Below are 20,429 nucleotides of genomic sequence, written 5' to 3' on the forward strand. Positions count from 1 at the left end.
CAAAGAAGAGACACACTGCACTTGGGTTTAACTTGGGCCACTTTTTAAAACACAAGTGACCATTTTTTAATGCATGAAACCTACTGAACACACCTTTCTTCCCTCGCCAGTAAGGGGTAGGCGAAAAAACTGCCATCCACAGCCAATTCGGATGAAAGAAAAAATTTCTACCTGGCTCTCATGAAGAGCAATCAGCTAATCTCAGACTGTACATACCCATCATGGCTTGTAACCTGTGACGGAGTGTTCCTCCAGAAATCTCTCTAATCCCCATTTAAAGGCATCTAGGTCAGACACCATCACCATATCCTGGGGCAAGGAGTTCCACAGACTAAACACACGCTGGGTAAAGAAATATTTTCTATTGTCCTAACGCTCCCAACAATCAATTTTAGTGGATGTCCCCTAGTTCTGGCATTTCGTGAAAGGGAAAAGAGTATACCTCTCTCCACTGTATCCCTGCGTGTACAATTGTTAATCGTTTGATATGCCAATAAAAGTTTCAGAAAGAAGAAGTATCCCTGCGTGTATTCCACCCCCTGCGTAATTGTGTATGTCTCAATCATGTTCTCCCTCAGCCACCTCTTTTGTAGACTGAAGAGCCTCAAACACTGTAGCCTTTCCTCATAAGGGAAGCGCCCCAGCCCAGTAATCATTTTGGTCACTCCCTTCTGCACCTTTTCTAGTTCCACTATAACCTTTTAAAGATGTGATGACCAGATCTGAACACAATACTCCAGGTTTGGCCATACCATTGATTTGTACAATGGCATTATAATATTAGCTGTTTGATTCTCAATCCCCTTTTTAATTATCCCGAGCATGGAATTGACCTTCTTCACTACCATCACACATTGGGTTGACACTTTCATTGAGCTGTCCTCCAGCACCCCAAGATCAGCTTAGAACCCATTAGCCTATATGTGAAGTTTTGATTTTTTTTTTTTTGCCCCACTGTGCATTAGTTTATACTTACTTACACTGAAACGCATCTGCCACTTTGCTGCCCTTTCTCCCAGTTTGGAGAGATCCTTCTGGAGCTCTTCACAATCCCTCTGGTCTTCACCACCTTTAGTGTCATTGGCACACTTGGCCACCTCACTGCTTATCCCTGTCTCCAGGTCATGACTTGAAAAGCCTCATTGCAGGACTTGAGCCTTTCTCAGGTGGAAGGGGACAAAAGTCCCCTTTCATCGAAGAGACCTCCAGCTCCCTGGCAGCTGCTGGGTACAGCAGAAGCAGCTTTGGTACCACTGCACCAGTGGCTGCCAGGAAGCTCAGGATTGGGCTGCCTGTTTATGCCAATATTTCGCAATCCAGAAAGATCCAAAATTTTAAAAAAAACTTCTGGTCCCAAGCATTTCGAATACAGAGTAATCAACAAAACAAACATACACACATATGTATGTAGTGGTGTGCAGGGGATTGCAAGAGAGCAGGAAGAACATAAAAAGGATCTACCAATGGTAAAGTACATTGATCAACATTATAAAAAAAACTACCTGATGATCCAAATTTGTCATAACAATTTTGAACAACAATTCACATTTTTTGCATTGTTTATGTATTGTTGATGAACATTTTCTCTTTTTTTGTATATGCTAAATAAAAAGCAGGAAAAAAAATAACCAAGTTGAATATTTGCAAGGGTATATGACAAACAGACTATAAATATGTTATCTAATTAAACTTTAAAACAATACATAATTAATTGAAATCTCCTTCGATAGGAGATTTCTGATGGTCTACCAAGGTTTTCCCATTCTTTATATTCAACAAGATGTGTTACTTGAGCACTGGAAGGAAGTGTTTCCGTTGTAGGGTTCACTGGGGTCCTAATCCTGATCTAAATCAACTTGTGGTCTGACTCAGCATAAGGCTGCTTCCTAGGAAAGGCCCCCACATCTGTGCAGCACATAACATGCTCTCTGCATGCAGAAGGGTCTTGGCTTCAATCAGGCAGCACTGTGCACACGCACCTCTGAGATGGGACTCGATTCTCTCAGCACTATGTGCATTTTAGGGCTTGGACCTCTGGCCTTGAGGTGCACTCGGCTCAGACACAGCCCGATGCCTTATCCCTCTCATAGGTTTTGCGTTTCAAAACCCTCTCTATTCCTGGCACTGCATATCCACCTCTTTCCCTGGACAATGTATAGGCTCAAAGCCACCTTGCTCTCTTTTCCTAGTGTCAAAAATATTTCCTGGGTAATGTGATATGCACAAGCTCAGAGGTTATTTCTCTCTCTCTACCCCTCCCCCCAGATGATGCACTATGACAGGCGCAATAGCACCCTGCTCTCTCTTCCTAGTGACAAATCTATTTCCTGGCCAATGTGCTCTGCACAAGTTCAGAGGCTCTCTCTCTCTCTCACTCACACACACATTCCCTTGGCGATGCACTCTGCACAGACTCAGAGGCACCCTACTCTTTTTCCCAAGAGACAAATATATTTCCTGTGTGAAGCACTCTGCACACGTTCAGAGACTCTCTCCATTTCTCACCCCATGATGCACTCTGCACAGGCTCCCTGCTCCCTTTTCCTAGTGACAAATACATTTCCTGAATAATGTGCTCTGCACAAGCTCAGAGGTTCTCTCTCTGTTTGTCTCTCTCTCTCTCTCTCTCTCTCACACACACACACACCACACGGCACCCCAGGCGATGCACTCTGCACAGGCTCAGAGGCACCCTGCTCTCTTTTCCTAGTGACAAACACATTTCCTGTGTAATGTAATGTGTTCTGCACAAGCTCAGAGGTTCTCTCTCTGTTTGTCTCTCTCTCTCTCTCTCTCACACACACACACACACCACACGGCACCCCAGGCGATGCACTCTGCACAGGCTCAGAGGCACCCTGCTCTCTTTTCCTAGTGACAAACACATTTCCTGTGTAATGTAATGTGTTCTGCACAAGCTCAGAGGTTCTCTCTCTCTCTCTCTCTCACACACACACACTCACACAGAGGCACTTCCTGGGCACTGCACTCTGCACAGGCTCAGAGGCACCCTGCTCTCTTTCGCTAGTGACAAATACATTTCCTGGGTAATGCGCTCTGCACATGCTCAGAGGTTATTTCCCTCTCTGTTGTCTCTCACCCCCCCATACCTTCTGCCTCCCCCTGGGTCCTGGCACCCCTGCAGGGCAGGAGAAGGCAGGGACCAGCTGGAGCACCTGGGTCTGTGGGAGAGGGGGGCTGCCAGGCACAGTGCAGCAGGGCAGTGTGCAGGGCTCACTCCACCTCCTCCCTCCAGCCCAGCCCTGAAGGGAAGCCCCCGCTGCTCTTCCCCTCCCCCTTCGCTCCCGTCTCCGGAACTCCCAGCAAGGGAAGCGTTCGCCAGGAGCAAAGCCAAGGGAAAGGAAGGCAGGAGCTGCACAGGCGAGGCCACGCCCAGCGCCACGCCCTCTCCTCCCAGCCCCCCTTTCTGAGGGGGAGAGCCTGGGAGAAGTGCAGCTCTGCAGCTTTACCACAAGCTCCTGCAGCCGGACAGTGCCAAGCTCTGCACACTCTCCACACACACACAGACCTGCAGGGGACGCACGGACACCGCCTGGGTCAGGACCCACCAGAAATGCTCGGAGCACACTGGAGACCCACCAGGTGGGACAGGACCCACCAGAATGCTTGAGACACACCCGAGACCCAATGGGTGAGTCAGGACCCACCAGAAATTTTTGGGACTCGCCCGAGATCCATCAGGTGGGTCAGGACCCACCAGAAATGCTTGAGAAACATCTGAGACCCACTGGGTGGGTCAGGACCCACTGGAAATGCTTGGGACACACCCAAGACCCACCAGGTCAGTTGGGACCTACCAGAAATGTTCAGGACCCACCCCAAACCCACCAGGTGGGTCAGGACTCTCCAGAAGTGAGCATTTCAGGTGGGTCCTGACACACATGTTGGGTCTCAGGTGGGTTCTGAGCTTTTCAGGCTGTTCCAGAACCACCTCAGGGATTTTGCATGGGTTCTGAGCATGAATCCGGTTGTTTGTTGAAGCCATTTCTCCATGAGAAATACGTCCGCAAAGCATGCATCAGCAATACTACTGACCAGTAAACGATTCCAGCTGCCTACTTTGCCACATACTGGAGCAGTTAGCAAGTCATGGATGAATTGAAAACCACAGTAGTGTGGGGAAGTTTTCTTTGTTTGGGGGGGGGGAGGTGTGGAAGAGTAGAAGAGAAACAACTTTTGTTGAGGGAGAAAAGAGTAGGAGCAAAGGATTGGGCAATCAGTTGGTTTTCCGTCAAGACTTAACTTGCCTTTGACTACAGTGAGCCCTAGGGAAGAATTAAAAGTGTAATCCAGGAGTGTCAAACATAAGACCCGGGGGCTGGATGCGGCCCATGGAAGTTTTTTATCCGGCCCTCAGGCTTTCAGTGGCTGAGCAGTGCTAAGATGTTACTGCTGTAAGGACAGCCCACATGAAAATTGGCTCTCCTATATCTTGAATGGGATATACCTATCCCATTCTCACTTTCTGCCTAATGACATCACTTCCAGTCCTCAGCAGGCATCATGAATGCTGTTCAGCCCTTGGTGTGAAGCAAGTTTGACATCCCTGGGATACAGCATGAGATCTTATCCCAGCAACACACATCATTTCCTCAAAGATAATCCAATCAAGCTTTTCATCAATAGAAGCACAGCAAAGTGTCCCCAAGTTGTTCTGCCTAGTTCCAAAAAACATAGCATGGCTCCCCCTAGTGGAAAGATCCTGAAAGCATGCAGGATTACTGCCAGTTTAGAAAGCTATATAGGGCCATGACTTTATAAACGTCAGTTTTTTGCAGCAGATCCCAAGACACCCAATTCTCTTCTCAGAGCCTCAAACCAATGGTAAGTCAGGATCTTCCCTCTTCCTACTCCCCCAGATGGGGTGAAATCACCTGCCCCATGACTGTACTGGCAAGAGGCAGGTATTCTAAAGAGTCCTTAATTCCATCAGTGGTGTTTATAGTGTTGGGAGTCCACTGGACGGAGCTGGTACTTCAAATTTTTCTCTCCCCTTGTCATAAGTACCCTGCCCTGGAAGATCCTCTAATCAGCCAGCACCCACATGACTGCAAAATATTTGACATCTCCAGAGGAAGATCTTGTCCAGCGGGGATCTTGTCTGTTCCACCCAGCCAGGACAGCAGTGGCTATGGTCCTTTTGTCCATACTGTGGTGTCAACACTTTGGCAGACATCTCCACCATGCTATCTTCAAAGCAATTTGGAGAGGTCTCTTTTTATTGGACATTTATTGGGTTGAGGCCCAGTAATATTGATCTCGATATCTGGTCTGTTTCCTCTTCCCTCCGTTTGGTTTATTCTGTACACGTCTCTTAGGCTGAACAGCCTGTGTTGTTTTTTAATCAACTTGGAGCACCAAGAAAATGTTAGGTTCCTCTAGTCTAGAACAGGACTCCCCAGACACCAGGCCGAGGGCCGGATCCAGTGCCCTGCCGAATCCCTTCCTTGTGTGAATAGTACATACTGTTCTGAGGGGGAGCCTCTCATTCACACTGCAGAGGACCTTGGTGCTTGCTTTGTGCTTCTGGGGTCATTTGCCCCAGCTGGCTTTGTGCCTGGATTTCTGGGCATGCGCAACTGACTGGTGCAAAGATCGGGGACGATCTGTGGCCCCAAAGAGAGGCCCCCGGGTGGAATGGTAAGCTCCATCCATGCCATGGATAGCTTTACTGGCATGCATGTTGGAGACTGCTGCTCTAGAACCTCAACAGCAAATAAGTGAGACCCATGTTCTAAATCAGTGATTTTCAACTTTTTTTTGTCTCACGGCGCACTGACAAAGTACTAAAATTGTTAAGACACACCATCGGTTTTTTGATAATTGAAAAGGCACACCATGCTGCTGGTGAAGGGGCTCACATCTCCCAATGACCCTACTAATGAATTACCCTCCCCCAAACTTCCATGGCACACCTGCATGGCACAGGGGATGAAAATGGCTGCTCTAAATGAATACCTTTAGGTGTCAGAAAGTGATCTAATGTGAGTTCTGAGCCATGGACACAATCTAACAGGACCTTCTCCTGCACTAGCTTCATTGAGATTGGTGGGCGCTATGCTTGTGCAAAAGACCTTCCTTCCCAGTGGATTGTGCTCAATCAGTGAGAACTATTTGACTTTTCCATTAACCTCCACCAATAAAATGTTTTGGGCTAGCCCTGGTACCAGGCAAGTGTACATGGAGTTCCTCTGCTTTGGGAACCTTAGAAGTAATAGATGTCAAAGAAGGGATGCAATCAGTGGCTGACACAAGTTAGAATTCTTAATGACTCTGGTTCTGCATAGATGTACAGCAAAACAACACCTTGATTCTTCCTTCCAGCATGTTCTACAAGACCAGGAGAAACCTGGGATGGCCTAGTGTGTAATTGGTGGCTCCTGGAATCCTGGCGAAGCACAAGAAATGGATCTGTCATTCACTGTGGTGGAGGGAGGGTGTGCTCCAGTAGTATTTGGTGCTAACAGCTGCATGCAAAGTAGTTCAGTGACAAAAAGTTTATCCTGGATATAGTTGTGGTTTTGACAAGTGACTTCCTGTTGTAGTTATCTGTTGAGGCGAAGCTTCTGCTTTCTACCCTTCTCCAGGTTATACTTGGAAGAAACAAGAGAACTTAAAGGGAGGCCTCCTTGGCTTTTCACTTTAGGATCATGATGTTTCTACTGGTCCTTGTTCTTCTTAGAGAATCCACAGGTATGTGTTTTTCAAGGTGAATCAACTCTTTTCTTTCTTCTTTCTTTTCTCCTTCTTCATTTAAGTGGGTTCTCCTCTTTTCATTTAAGTGGGTGCTCCTCCCACCTCATCCTAGCAGTGTCTTTTCTAATGGCTGTCTACTGGTGTTGCATCTTCTTAGATTGTGAGCCCTTTTGGGACAGGGAGCCATTCGTTATTTGATTTTTTTCTGTAAACCACTTTGTGAACTTTTTGTTGAAAAGCAGTATATAAATACTGTTGTTGTTTTTGTTGTTGTTGTTGTTAACAGTCCACCAATCCTCAGTTTTTGTTTTCTGTGGACTTCATGCAGGGCTGGGATTCTGAGGAAGCTACCAAGGTCCCATCACCCCAGGAGGTGTTGTGAGCCCCAGTGCATAGTGGAGAATGTGCAGCAGCTAGTATCCTGCTATATCTCTTGCAGCACAAAATATTCTGAGAAGACTGCCCCCCCTCCAAGGTTCTCCCCTTTCCCTCAGTCTTCAGCTGCTGCTTGTGAAGGCCCCGTTTTCTACTGTCAGGGTGTAACCAGGAGAACCTGCTTCTTGCCATTGAAGATCACATGTATGAGTGGCAGCTATGGGCAGCAAGTGGCTTCTGATCCACGCTGACCATTTGTAGAGAGTGGAGGCAAACAGGAAATACTGCCTTCCCTCTCCAAGTGCATGATAGATACATAGTGAAGTAGGAGCTATTGCTGCAAACAGTGTAATATCTGTAGGGGCATCTTGGAAGGAGCCACCCTGTCAAAAGCTACAGTCAGCTCTGACTGTGCCAAAAATGTCCTGAATGCAAATAGCTACATCTAGGAAAGAGGTAGAGGAAAAAATGGAATTAGGTGGGTAGGTCAAGTACAGCAGCATGACAGCTGGTGTATGTGGTGGCTAAGTAGTAATCAAGAAGATTTCAGCCATGTGCTCACTGAGTGGCCTTAGGCCAGCCACTCAGACTCCACCTCTCCCTTGGCAATATGCAGATAGCACTCCTGGCCGACATCACAGGGTTTTTGTAAGGTACATGACTAATCATGTACATGAAGCACTTTGAACACTCAAAAAGTTTAAATTAATGCTCAGGATCTGTAGTCTCATGCACCTGGCGGCCATGTTATGTGCTGCCCATGGCAATCTCCAGCTACTAGAGTAATAGTTTTGCTTGCTGGGGCAAGAGAGACTCTGCTGCTGCTGCTGCTGCTGCTGCTGCTGAGGTGCTTTTAAGTAATGATCTTTAGACTGCTGAAGGGGCACTTGTTGGGATAATGCCATCTGAGCAACTCAGCCGTGGTTGCATAATACAGTGCTTCCCCAATCGTACCCTGACCTCCCCTGCTGATGCAGTTGCACTAACAGAGCATGCCCTGTATCAGTGGGGGTGGGCGATTGGAAAAGGGTAAATGCATGTTTGTTCACTTATCCCAGGGAAAGCCTTCATTGCTGCCATGGGACTGTTTGGATCTATGTCTGTTGTTTAACAAGCATAAATCTGAGGTGTCTGATGGCGGCAGTACTATGAGTAAATGCACACCTGCAGCTCAGTTTCACTTTCCACAGGGCTCAATATATTTTTTTGCCAGCTGTCAGCTTGTCAAATTCAGTTTCACGATCAGTCATGATTCACAGCTTGGGAAACACTAAACTAGTTCATTAGAACAACGATTCTTAAAGTGTTGGTTGTGACCCACAGGGAGGTTGGAAGGGAATCACACAGATAATAATAACAACAGGTATTTATATACCACCTTTCTTGGTCTTTATTCAAGACTTTATTCAAGGCGGTTTACATAGGCAGGCTTTATTAAATCCCTATTAAATAGGGATTTTTACAATTTCAAAGAAGGTTCTTTCTTTCAAGAACGACTACATTCAAGGTGTTTCATTCCGATCTGGCTTCACATTCTGGCCTCCATCCTCCCACGCTCAGAGCAGATGGAATTGCTCAGCTTCGGCTTGTCAGCTGCTCCAAGGTCGCACGGTGCCAGTGGCCTCGAACTGGCGACCTTGTGGATGTTATCTTCAGGCAGACGGAGGCTCTACCCTCTAGACCAGACCTCCTGCCCATGTTCTTAGAATCTCCAGGTTGGAGATGGAGAAGTCTCCTGTGAGACACTCTGGAAAGCCACTGCCAGTAAGTATACTCAGTACTGAAGTAGATAGACCAGTTGTCCTATTCAAGGATTTCAGAAAGCATGTCTCAGATAGTGATAAAATGGGGGGGGGGTTTCCATACATTTATATATTACTTATCAGGGTCAGAGAACATAAAGTTTGAGACTTCCTGCATGAGAATAAAATTTCACAACACACGCACACACAAAACAGTTGTAATAGTTGAGGACTGTGGAATGGTCTTCCATCAGTAGCAACAAAAGGTGAGGGGCTTATCCATATGGCAGACTAATAGCCCAAACTTATCACGGGCTGGTGTGAGGGATCCAGGGCCACTGCACACAGCTGGTCAGGAAAGGGAAGTACAGGTGTGCCCCGGTTTCCTTGGGGGTTCTGTTCTGGAACTGTACAGGGTTCTGTAGCTGAAACTGTGGATACCAGGGACACCCCCTATGCATCCTCCCGCAGCCTCTGCCAGGTCTCAGAATGGCTGTTTAAGACAAAAAACATCACTTAGGGGTTTTCGTAAAACCAGAAATGATGTTTTTATGCCTTTAAAAGGCATTATGAGAGTCCGGGAAGCTACTGAGGGCTTCCCTGGTCCTCATAATTCCCTTTAAAGGCATAAAAATGTAACTTCCACTTTTATGAAAAAAACACAAGTCACTTTTTTTTGGCCTAAATGGCCATTGTGAGCCCCAGAAGCCACGGGTAGATGCATGTGGCCTCTATGGGGCTCAGAAGACCCTCCGGAAGTGAGCAGAGCTGATCAGATTCAGGATCAGCTGATATGGGGGCCCTCAGTAAAGGGAAACACTTTGTATCAGCTACCAAAGGGCCCCCAATGGGACTTCTCAGATCTACACCAGTTTTTTTTTGCTGGTGTAGCTCTTAGAAGACTGGTCAGCAAGGACTGAGGCTGGATGGGGGTTGGGATACAGCAGATGCTTGTATTGGCGTGATCTGCCCCTGCCTTGGCCTGCCTGCCCTGGTTCTGATCCTCACCCTGATCTGCCCCCTTTGCCAGCAGAATTCTGCTGGTGGCTGATCCATAGCATGCTGCTGGCAGGGCATGGCTTTCCAGCTGCTGCACCTAGGGGCACCACTGAGACTGGAAGAGAAGCTGCCTTGCTGTCTTCTCTACCCATAGGATTGGGTGTTCAATTGATTTCACAGTCACAAGCTCTTCAGCACCTCACCAATTCCCAGGATTCATTGGGGGAGGTGAGGACATTGTTAAAGTGTCATAAAACTAATGCAAGCCTTCATTTGCTTGATGAGCCTGCTTTTTTGGATCTTGCCTCATTGTGAATTATTATCATTTTAAACAGGTGATACCTTCTTTTATCATTATGGAAAGGGAAATCACACACTGGTCTGCAACAAAGCAGCTGGTAAAGACGGAACAGTCTGGTATGGAGGCGAAGACTGTTCATCCCTGCTAACATTTGAGCTGATGAATTGCAATGGAAAAGGCCTGAATCGTGTTAAAAAAGACAAGCTTCAACCATGTGCAGAGAAACCAAAGGATGTTAAGTCACTGTGCACAGAAAGGAATGTATCCATCACTGCTTTCCCTTCTGGTGGAATCTTTGCATGCAAGAGCCGGATGACTGACAAAACAGACTATTTATGTCCCCTTTTTACTGATTCAGATCATTGTAACACTTATGACTTCTTTCTTATCGCGATAATAGACAGCACAGCAGGTGAGAGGACTTTGCACATATGCACTCGCTTGCTCTCACGCTCTCTTTCTCTCTCACACACACACTCACACCATCAAAGTTATTTTTGATAAATTTGGAAATCTCTGCAGTTGCAATCCTAAACTCACATTGTACCTGCACAGCAATTGCTGTGCTGGCCTAGGGTGTAGCAAAAGTATGATAAAGCATGTTTGTGGCACCTGGAGAGTAAGTGATGCTGGTGAGAAGGCCTGTGCCATCGTGCCAGTGCTGAATCCAGGAGCAGTGCCCAACAGAGTAGTTGGCACTGCCTGCCAGGCAGCACAGGTGTGGGTGAGGGAGGTGGATTGGGGGGGCAGGATTGGCAGCAGCAGTACATATGGTATCCTATTCTCCCTCCTATGCCTAAAAGCCCAACTCCTGGCTTCTCAGGCTTGTGCTAGCGATTTTGTTGGTGCAGATCCGAGTAGGGCAGTGTCTAGTGTAACAACTGGGAGAACCTCTGTAGATAGCAGAAAAGAGTCCAGCCCTGAAGTGACCAGGAATGAAGGGATTGGGCACTGTGGCAGTATCGGAGGCCTTTGAATGGAATGTTTTGCATGCTCGACTGAGAACCTTGAAGGACCTTGGGTGGTTGGGCTAATTCAGATGTTCTCCTGAAATGGACACAACTGAGCTTGGATGACAGTCTTCTCCTCCTCCAAGCCTTTGAGCAGATACAAAGTTGCTTTACATTAGATTATGCTGTTTTTCCAGATTCCAGTCTTCACTTAGAGAACCTATGCCCACTTTAAGCTAATTAGCTCCCCTTCTTTCCCCCAAAATGGCTGTAGTTTTGCCCTGTAACACTGCTGGACCCACCACCAGGGTAACTGCTTGTTCAACCTGCAGAAGTCCTCCCTCTCCTGCCAGCAACTCCTCCCACCACTACAGCAGCACCTTGGTCCTCACCAGGTCTTGAAGGAGGCAGCCACATCAGTCCAGTCTCAAAGTTTCTTCCTTCTATTACCCACACAACTCTCCCTGCAGCTGGTGCTCCTTATATCCCTAGAGACCTCATTGCCTCTAGTGGCTGCAGCTGTGCAGCACACCCTCTGCAGAGATCCCAGCCCTTAACCCTTAAAGGGGCCACTGCTGTTAACCCCATGCTTGCCTGCCAGAGCAAGGGACCACTGTTGACACTACCCCCTATCTCCTTGGGGAATCTTGCACATTTCCATTCCACTCTTGCCTTGGAGACAGAGTGGAAACATCAGTTCATATAAGATGCAGCTGCCAAAACATTAAGTGGGGCTTGGAAGTAGAATCATGTTCTGCTGTTATGATGTCACCTGCCTTGGTCAGCAACCTGTTGCTGGGCTCATTCCAAAGTGCTGATTTTGTCCATGTTCATCCCAGAAGTGCATTCATCCCAATGGCTGCTTGCTGATGCTCCCTTGTTTGTTTGTTTGTTTTTTAAAGACTGGGAGTCATCTTGTGACAGCCAGGAAAGGGTATCAACTTCTTATTCCCATTACTACGTAAACCCATTTGGGCTTGTTCAGATACTTTCATCATCCTAATGACTCCATGTGATTATGCATCTTCACAGTCCCTCTTTTCATGGCACCCATCATGGCTCTGCCAGTTTTCTTACGGTGCAATCCTAACTTCGGCGGGCCTGCACTGTATCCAGCTCACATTTTGGGCTGTCTGAGGCTCAACCTGAGGCAAGGGAAAACATTTCCTCTTACCCCAGGGAGAGCCACAGCAGCCCCAGTGGACTACCCTGGGCCGCCTGGGAAGGAGTCTGGTCCCGCCTCCTACTCCCTGCCTGCCCGCCTTTGGGAATGTCCACCACCTCTCTCCCCCAGCCCTGAAATGCCTCCTTCCCACCTCCTTCCCATGCCCCCCACAGACCCCTGTGCCGGCTGAGCTCGGCCAACGCAAACTCACCCATCCCAGGGTCCCGCATTGGCGCAGGAAGGTCTCCGCTTGTTTGTGCACTGGCTTATCTCCCAGAGGAATGCTGGTGACACTTTTTGGCCAGTGCAAGAGACTTGCACTGGCTGAAGGGGCACTTAGGATTGGGCCCTTAGTCACATATGCATGGCCATCCCAAGGTCTCCTGATGCCTGAAGTGGCATGTCAAATACTGTCCTCTCCCCTCACCCGGTGATATGCCAGCTTATGCTTCTCCAGCTCTCCAATATTCTGCATTCTACTCCCCATCCACATTTCCTCTTCCTTCCTATTCCCCTCTTCTTTTTGCAATCTATGAGTGGAAGGGGGAAAGAGGAGCAGTAGGTGGACAGAGATGGGTGCCTCCCACTAACCTGATGCCTGAATGACTGCTTCATTTGGCCTCATGACTGACCTGCCCTGGGTGTGTGCTTTTGTGTGTGGTGGGGAGGTTCACCCGAACCATCCCTTTGCACAAGCTGCTAAATTCACTTTTAAAGTAGATTTAGCAGCACACGTATATGGGCAGGTCAGACACCAGGGTTTCAGAAGTACAGTGGGTTGGCACAAGGCACATAGTCTTTTCTGCTTTGGCACCAAGAGTGCGAAATGCCCACCTGAAGAACACCCATCTGTCCTCCTGCACTTTTTGTCAGGCAGGAAAAACACTTATTTCAGCAGACTTTTCATTTGCTTGATAGTGGATAAGATGCTGCTCTGAACAGCAGCATATTATGACTGCCGCCCGTTTAATCGCTGGATTTTTCTGAGCAGTTCTTAGGGGTGCCTGGGGAAAAAGCAAACAGCAAAAGCAAAAAGTCCACAACTTGCTTCACTCCACAGGATATGATGTAATGCTGCCACTTTCCCAGAAAGGAGAACCATAGATGGGTAGCCCAACAGATAGTCTTTGCTTTGAATGGGGAACACTTGGTTAGATCAAATCCATACAAACTAGTTGTCAGTGTCAAATAATAGTAGGATTTGCTGGATGTGTTCCAGTTTATTCAGTCTGGAGTAATTTGGAGGGTTTAGCCTGCTCATGTGCCCATTGGATCCTGGCCCATTTTGGCTGCTTAAGGTGGAAGGAGGAAGCCTGACAAGCTGTCTTACAGAGATTGCCATTGCCTTCTTGAGAGTTGGTGGGAGCTGGAGCACTGAATGTTCTAAAGGAATTCACTTCAAAACCTCTTTTGAAGAAGCTTTCCTTAGACCCTGTCACCCTTGACAGCTATCTGAGCCCCTTTTGGTCTGGGTTTCGGTATGGACCAAATAGACTCTGTCAATCTGATGGATGACCTACAGCAGGAATTAGTCTTGGGAGTGTGTCTCTGTTATCCTAGACCTCTAAGTGGCTTTTGAAACCATTAACCACAGTAAATTTTTGGGCTGTCTGGCAAGGATGGAGTTGTGAAGAACCATATGATTCACTCCACCCTGTATAGGAGTTTTGAAAAAGTGACACCTTGGGACTACTGTTCAACCCCTTGCCTGGTGGTGTTTGGGGTCCACCAGGTTCAGTCTTGTCTTTCATACTATTGAAAATCTATATGAAATTGTTAGAGGAGATCTTCCAGGGGTTTGGGATGCAGTGTCAGCCTAATGCTGATAGAGCTGATGTTATCTGTCCAACAAGATCCAGAGAGTCTGCCTGTACTGAAAGACCAGATATGACCTAAAAATCTGAAACTGAATTCAGGTAAGATATCGGGACTTTTGGTCCGTAGAAAAGCTGTATTGGGAGTGCATCCAGTGTAAATGGGACTGCTTTCCCGTCAAAAGAAAACATCGTATCTTCATTGTACGAATATTTTCATCTGAAATAATTTTTTGAGAATGTGTGTCCCAAGTGTGGTGTTTCATTCAATAAGGTATAAATATCAGTAGATTTCATAGGAAAGATTTGTGGGTTTCTCATAATTTCATGTGTTCGCTTCATTTTGCATTACAGAGCAGGGCATATCTGTGGAAACAAGGAAGGCATTGAAGCTATTGCCAGTTGAAGAAAATAAGAATTTCACCCTCTCCTGTGAATTTGATGTGACTCCTGAGCATTCTTTTGCTGTGTATTGGATTAAGGATACCAATCCAAGCACATGCATTTTTTCTTTTACAAATGAAGGTGGTGGCACTTTTTATGATGCAAATTGCTGTATTAATGCCACAGTCAAACACAGAAGGGTCAATATTTCAACAAACCCACAAGACCAATATCAAAGACATAACATTACCATCATCAATGCTACTCCATCTGACAGTGGAAGATATTTATGTGTCATTTCTACCTGGAACCAAAAACACAAATGGAAGATTGTATCTAACGTGTCTGTAGAAGTGCGGTTGCCAGGTGAGTATGGAACTGATGATAGGATGTGATCTGTTGATTTTGATGAGAAAGGTATATGATCATCAACAAATAAATTGCAAAAAAATTTGCCAAGTACTGTATAGAATACACCACATGTATACAGTAAGAGCAGAGCCACAACAAGAACAATCTCCTAAATTCAAAATGCAGTAATTGGGCAGGTGGCTCATTAGCAAGGTCCCAAAAATTTGGATCATGAATTTCTTGGTTTGAACCCCTAGTTCTTTGTGTATAGCTTCAAATAATTTTGAGGAGCATTTTCCTGGAGGAAATGAATTCTCCATGCACCATTTTCTTGACTGCAATCTCCACCTGTGAACATGAGAAAATGCGTAGAAAATATTGGCTTGTCTTATATTCCTATACCATATTCCTATATAATTTTTATATTCCTAGACCACATTCCACTGGGCTTGTATTCCTAGACCAGTGTTTGGTGTCCTTTGGGGAGCCCATCCATGAGGCCAATTTAAGGAGGCAGCAGATTAGAGGGTGTCACATGCTTTTATCTGCTTGCCCATCACTGCTGGTCCTTCTCCTTCTTTTCCCTAAATTAAAAAATGAAGAGTGAGTGATGAAGAGAATAGAGTATGTCAGCATTCTCCTCTCCTCTCCTCTATACTTCCTATTTTGCTCCATTTTGCCATTTCTTTTCAAACCAAGGGAATGTAATGAGGATGAACAGTGAAATGTGATGGACAGTGCACTATGGGGTTTGGGGAGGGGCATTTGGTGCAATGCCTCAGAAGCTAGGAGTTCATGGGCCAACCCTGATATCCATTATCACTATGAAAAATTAGATATGTATACATTTAAAATGCATGCCTCATAAACAGTTTTCTTGAACTGTTTTTACTCCAACGGATGCAATATTATTTCACAGATCCTTTAGAAGCTTTGAAGAATGGATTACTCATCTCTGCGGTAGTGATAGGAGGCATTCTTCTGATCGGTGGGGTGGCATGTTTTCTTTTCCAGAAGAAGAAATGCAAAGGTAATAAAAAGACAAGATCATTATGAAAGCAAAAGTGATTTTGTGATCTGCAGAAGTTGCTAACGCTTATGAAAACCTCACAATGCATATTTATTTGTTACAGGAAAACCATCTGAACTCCATCATGAAAGGTAGTATGTTTACAAAATAAGAAATTCCATTTGTGCTTTTTTTCCTTCTGGCCAATAAAATCACGTTTTGTTTTTTATTTAGGACTCAGACTACAGTTGAATTGCAAGATGAATGTAAGCACAATGCTTTATGATCAATTTCATATAATGTGTTGGCTTGTGTACCAAACTGAAATACATGCATTAGAAACCTCTTTCATTTACAGCCCTGTCCTATGGGCAGTGGCGGGGTGGGTAGATTGGGCCCAAGAGGAGGATGGGATCACCAGAAATGGCACACGCCAAATCTTATTCCCCTTCCCAGACCCAATATGCTGACATGGGACAATGTGGATGTGTGCCAGTGATTTTGCAGGTGCAAGTCTGAGTTGCCGCGCTGCAGCAGCTGGGACTTACCCCACAGTAAGGGGACAAATGTCCCCTTACCTCAAGGAGCCTGCCAGCATGTGAACTTTCCCCATAGGATGCAGCGTGAGCCATGCTAGCACAGCTGCATTGGTTTGGGGGAAGTTGTGCTTTATTGGGCTGTCATTTTAATGTCATTCAGTCTTGTCACTGGCAGACTTTTGACATGCAAATGGAAATGTGGCTTTCCTGACCTGAGAATCTGAGGTCTCTTGCCATTAGTCCAATAACACTTTCTTGAGAGTAAACACCACTGAACACAAATGGATATACTTCTGAGTAGACATGCATAGGTTTCTGCTGCAGTCCAGCATATCAACCTGACCCTTTGTCCTCTAGCATCAAGTACAAACGTTTAATGCTTGTCTCCTGCATGCCTTGCATCAAAAAGAAATAAGCAGGAAGAAAATATTGATTATGTTAGGGCAGGAGGTCTGGTCTAGAGGGTAGAGCCTCCATTTGCCTGAAGAGAACATCCACAGGGTTGCCAGTTCGAGGCCACCGGCACCGTGCGACCTTGAAGCAGCTGACAAGCTGAGCTATTTCCATCTGCTCTGAGTGTGGGAGGATGGAGGCCAGGATGGAGGCCAGATCAGAACAAAACATCTGAATTGTTGTAGCACTTGAAAGATAGAGCCTTCTTTCAGTTGCAAAAATCCCTACGGGGATTTAAATTGCCTGCCTATGTAAACCGCCTTGAATAAAGTCTTGAATAAAGACCAAGAAAGGCGGTATATAAATACCTGTATTATTATTATTATGTAAAAAATTCATAGTCTATCTTTAATACAATAGGGGTGGTGGCGGCTGGGTGTGTGTGTCTTACAGGTTCCCCATATGCGGAAAGCAGTCGCAATGACGCAGAAAGAAATGAATGTGTGTATTCACTCGCTGAGAGCCCTGGTGTGCACCTGAATGGAGCATCTGCTTTGCCTCATAGTAAAACAACTTCTACAATGCCACCTGGAGAAAATGTACAAGCCATCTATGCCAAGGTGAATAAGCAGAGATAATGCCTGGGATCACCGATAGACTGTTATGGCTGGATATGGGAAACTCAGGTTCATGGAATGCCAATATAACCCTTAACTCATACTGAGAACACCTTTTCCTCACTGTTTTTCTTTGATGGGATGGGACATTTATGGCCCAATCCTAACTGATCTTTGCAGTGGAATAAAGGCATGTATGACAGAGTGCATGCTTTTACAACATCGCAAACAGCATGATGCTGGTAGCCATTTTGGGAATGTTGCTACAAATGGCGGCTTCTGCCCCAGCACATTGCCATGTAGAGCAATTTGTGCTGGGGCAGGTAAGCCATTGTGGGTGATGGATGGGGTGGGGGGACAGGGGAGTTTATGGGCGAGGAAGGGGTTGGGCAGGAGGTGGAACTGGGGAGGGGATGGTTCTTGGCAACAGCGACTTGCGCCAGATCCTAACCCCATTCCCTCACCCTTACTCTCCTCAGATCTGTGCCATTAAAATGACTGGAGCAGATCTGAGGAGACCTATTTGGGCAGTGGAGTTGCTCTAGGGTAAGAGAATGAAAATTCTCTTACCTTGAGGATACCTCCGTAACTGCCCCCCACCCCCAGGATGCAGCACTTGCTCCATTGGCTCAGCTACAACAGTGGAGTGTGTGTTTAGTTAGGAATGGGCTGTTAGAGAGACTTTCCCTGGGAAAAGATTAAAGTTTCCCCAAACACAGCCTATTATCCTGCCCTTCCTTTTTCTGTTTTCTGACGCTTCATCTCGCACCAGTGAAGTGGTTCAGAAAGAGGAGCTGGGCAGTTACCCACATACCTGCGCATTTAGATCATTATATAGACAATGAAGGCTGCAATGCTGCACATTTCTGTACATTCGGTACAATTTCAAGCCCAGTATACCTGGGAGTAAGCCCCGTTAAAATATAGTTGGCCTTACTTCTGAGTGAAAGTGTATAGGTTTGCACTGTAAATTCACTGATGAGTTGAACAGATAAAGTAGCAGTGGGGATATGAAGCAATAAATAAAAAGTGCCAGTTCTTGATGTCTGAGTATGTTCTGCCATTTTTCTGCAAACATATCTGCAGCATTGCTTCCTTGGGGCTCAGAGAAGCATGAAAAATGTTCCAATATTCCTGAGGTTAGCATAATGGCCATCTTCAGTTTTTCAATGGCCTCATACATTCTTTTTGCTATGCATGGATCTGCCCCCTGTGCAACTCCCCCTCCCCTTCCTTGCATATGACAATTGAAATGAAAAAAGAAATTGAAAACAAATTCTTTTATTTTGTATACGTACTTTCAATGTGCCTTACAGTTATTTCTTCGTATTTATTACTTCCCAAAAAAGAGAGTCCAAGAGACTTGTGCAAATATATTTTGTGGGAAACTTGTATTGAGCAAGCACTTTCCCCACCTTACCCCAAATGTGTTTCAAGGCGATATAATTATGTGAAAGGGCTATTCCATGTCAGTTACGCACATATGTACTTACACATGTCTCTTAGACATCCTCTGATTATGTGGTATGTTTCATTTTTAGTGGGGGTAGTTGCAAATCACTTTGGTAATGTTTAATTGAACAGTGGTAAAAAAATGTAACAAATAAAATAGTGCGCAAAATCTGGTTTGATTTGAATCAAGGAATCATTGATTCTGCCAAGGGAATTCTCTAAGTTCATTACGCATGATGTGAAGAAGCAAGACTGTGCTACTCTTGGACTGAAACTTCATTCCCGCTCCTCCTAGATTATGAAAGTTGACTACTTGTGGTGATGGGTTCTAGTCCTGCTGATACCTGACACTATGGCTGTAGCTGGTATCACTTGATTCGGAATATAGGAAACTGCCATCACAGAGTTAGGCTGCAATCCTAACCACACTTTCCTGAGAGTGAGCTCCATTGAACAACTAGAGTAGACCTGGTTAGGATTGTGCCCTTAGACAAGCCATCCATCCAGTTTAGCATTGTCAACACTGACTGCTAGAAGCTCTCTAGAATTTCAGACACTTTTTTTTGTCTGTTCTACTTAAAGATGTCAGGGATTGAACTTGGAACCTTCCACATGCAAAGCAAATGCACTGCCACTGAGCTATAGCCCTTGCTTTTCAAGCCCAGTATATCTGTATCTGATGTACATGAAACATCTTGGCAGTGTTATTACAGCATTGTATCTTGTTCCTCCAACATGGTGTTCTGCCAAATATCCCAACTCCCTTTTAATGCCCGCTTTTCGGCTAATTAACACCCTCCAGGAACAACAGCTGCAGTATGCAATGGAATGAATACAGAACTTCTTATCTATAGCAATTAACAAGAATTTATTGCTACAAACACATACACTCCCTGCAAGTCCTCTTGTCCAGAGGCTTTCCCTTCCCAAAACTCCACTTAACTTAGTGGGTAGAGGTCTGAAGCCTCCAGTCCAAGTCCAATCCAGTCTCCAAAGCACAGTCCAGTCTTCTGCAGTAGAGTTCCTTCTCTCCAGCAGTGTGTCTCCTCCAACAGAGTCCTGGCAGTCCTCTCTTCCTGTAGGTCTGGGTCAGGTAGCCCTCTTGGTTAGCATCCGGCTGGGTCAGCATCCTGCTTGGCCAGCCCTTGCTCCTTCTGAAGCTGCCTTTTATCCTGCAGCCCCTTGTTAAGTCCAAATTCAGCTCAGCTGTGAGCTACCTTGTTAAGTCCAAGTTAGCCAGCTGAGCCATCTCTTCAGTCCATGAGTCCACATCCATTCAAAGTCTCATCAAGGTCAAATGAAGCTCAAGTGTTCATCAGAGTCTCCATTGGCCTTGATTGATTACAGCTGTGGAGCCAGCCCTGCCCTTCCCAGAGCTGTCAAACAGCTGTCAAAACATGGGATCACTGTCAACACCACATCATCCACCTGATGATCTTCTGATCTTCCATTACACATGGCTATTGTCCCACCCATCCTAAGAACTTAAGGGTGCAACAAGACTTCCATCTGAGCCATCGAAGATTGGAGAAACTAAAACTCCTGGTTGATTCCCATTGCTTATGCAGTTAGTGTTTTATGTTTCAAGTCAGAGTTTAGATTTACAGACGTCAAAAGCAGC

This window comes from Tiliqua scincoides, chromosome 8, assembly GCF_035046505.1.
Source record: "Tiliqua scincoides isolate rTilSci1 chromosome 8, rTilSci1.hap2, whole genome shotgun sequence".
NCBI classification, from domain to species: domain Eukaryota; kingdom Metazoa; phylum Chordata; class Lepidosauria; order Squamata; family Scincidae; genus Tiliqua; species Tiliqua scincoides.